Source organism: Myotis davidii, unplaced genomic scaffold (genome assembly GCF_000327345.1).
Source record: "Myotis davidii unplaced genomic scaffold, ASM32734v1 scaffold238, whole genome shotgun sequence".
Classification (NCBI taxonomy): Eukaryota; Metazoa; Chordata; class Mammalia; order Chiroptera; family Vespertilionidae; genus Myotis; species Myotis davidii.
The window spans coordinates 4,308,029-4,310,255 of NW_006293779.1; the positions used below are offsets into that span (position 1 = coordinate 4,308,029).

Consider the following 2,227-nt stretch of genomic DNA (forward strand, 5'->3'; position numbering starts at 1 on the left):
ATCAAGCTTTAGGAAGCTCGAGAGGAGAGGAAAGTTCTGGGCTGAGTAAACAGCAACACACATCAGGAATATTAGACCCCACAAACAAAGAGATCAGGAAAAAATAAGGTTCACTTGCCCAAGGGAAAACCAGAGAACAGTGGTTTACAGGGATTGGTCCATTGAGACGCCACAGAGGAGGACGGCCCGTCTCTAACTGCCAGCAGTCTCCCCGTAAAGGAAGCTGAGAGAAATAAAGTGATTATAGGTTTTATCTGGTGTGTAATAAAGTTACCTTGAGATTGGGTGGGGTCCTAGCGCAGACTTGTTAAGTAACAAAAACCCTTCAAAGTCAGTCCTTAGGACCATAGAACCAATTTGCTCAAAGGCGGAGAAATGATGGAAAAATCCCCACCCCCCTCCCCCAGCCAGGAGTGGACAGGCTGAGAAACTTGTCTGAAAAGTGGCATTACCTTGCCAATCCCTCTGCTTTGAAAGGCACCTCACTCAAGCTGCTGGGCCAAGGGCAGGCGTATATTCAAGAACCCCATGCACTAGTTATTACTAATTGCAAAATCCTCATGTGTTACAGCATGCTAGGAATTAGCCAACAGCCGCCTTTTGCTTCGGTAATGAGGCCCCATTACACTCTGCTGGACTGAGTTCTCTTCCTTCTTCCTAGCACCGGTTTCCTGTCTGATTTTCTTCCAAAACAGGGAATTGCCTCTGCTCACATCCTGGGCTCAAAGCCCTAGTGACACAGATTATTCAATCGGGGCGCTGGTGTCCGGTCTGACTTCCCATCCAGGCCCCAGGGTCTGAGCAAAGCCAGGCGGCAAGATTGTTGTATTTCAATGACGACTGCCACAGCAGCAGCAGCAGCCAAAGGACAGACAAGAAATCAAAAGATCCCTTCCTGATTTGGGGATTTGTTGGATCGGAGAGGGAGGGAGTGGGCATAACTGACTCCAACCCGCTGCCTAATGATGTTTGGATTCAATACAAACTACTAGTGGGGCTGGAAAGCAAACATCAAACACTTTTGCGATAAGATTTTAAACTCATCCCCTTGGTGCTCATCATGAAGGGTGCGCTGACTGCACCCTCCACCCACAGACCCGGCTCTCTACAGTGGGGACTTAGGGGGGGGCACCAGAGGGGGTAAAGGGAAGACACAGAAATGCTGTTGTGGGGACTCACCAGGTAGGGAGATCACTTTGGAACAAGGTGATTCAGATCCCAAAGAGGACCGTGTTTCCATTGTACACTCCAGGAGGGTCCTCCAGGCAGGGGCTTCTAGAAGCCAAGGACACCGCCTTACCAGAGCAACTCTTGCTGCCGTCAACTTGGCTAGATCCTGACCAGCGGGCTTCAGGTTGTAGTGGCCGTTAAAGCCAGTTCCCTCACAAAGCTGGGGGGGGGGGGGCTGCTGCAGGCACCTCACCAGCACTACCACCCCACCAGCACCTTTCTGGAATTTACAGGCACACAGATCACATGCAGAATCCCTCCAGAGCAAACCAGTCCGGCTGCTTTAGAAACAGGTTGTTTTTCTGCTTCCAGAACCACCCCGAGCCTTTCCCCCACTTCTCTCTGTCGGCGTCCTGGTCCCAGGTACCTCCAGACCTCCAAGGCACCCCCCTCTGACAGCCGTGCAGGCTCCTGCTGTGACCCTATGGATGGGCGCGGGGCACACAGGGGCCACCCCGAGCCAATCCAGGCTGACCACCTCCTTCCAGACCTTCGCACCTGATTCCCAGAAACAGCCAGCCTCACCCTCCCTCCGGATTACTTGGAGGAGCCCAACGTCTTTGAGAAATTAACTAAGGCTGGCGGAGTAGAGAGGGAGAGGCGTTCCCGTAGGAACAGGGGAGGGTACAAAGGTGTTTTTTTTGTTTTGTTTTGTTTTTTTGTCTACCAAGGAGAAAGAGGGAAAGGGGGCGTAGGATTCCTGGGAGAGGAGGTAACGAGGAGGTGAGCGGCTTGGTGCTCACGGAGCTAGTTCGGGTAAGATGTAATGTGAAGGAAAAGGTTTGCCGGCTTTCAGCCCACTCCTCGCTCCAGTTTTAAACAGAGAAAAGTGATGGGGATGGGCAGGACAGGACGAAAACCCAGAACTTACAGCGGTGGCCCATAGAAAATTTCTTGCCATGCCAAGACAGGGAAAAGAAAGCAAAAGAGGCAGTGGCGGCGGGCTGAGGGCATGGGGTCCGCCCGCGCCGCCAGGGGCCCCCGGGCCCCGCACCTA

At 52.8% G+C, this 2,227-nt stretch overlaps 1 protein-coding gene across 3 annotated transcripts in view; it reads right to left on the reverse strand.

The window, feature by feature from the left end:
• The window catches only part of FOSL2 (FOS like antigen 2), a 21,285-nt gene extending 19,411 nt beyond the window's left edge, over positions 1-1,874 (reverse strand). Inside the window, exon 1 of one of the 3 annotated variants that reach the window (XM_006767435.2) lies at positions 1,729-1,874. The gene's annotated coding sequence lies outside the window, so the exon portion shown is untranslated. Of the gene's footprint in view, positions 1-118; positions 373-1,179; positions 1,358-1,728 lie in introns of those variants that run through there. The other 2 variants (XM_015566352.1, XM_015566351.1) reach the window with 2 other exon arrangements.
• Positions 1,875-2,227: the final 353 nt, after the last annotated feature.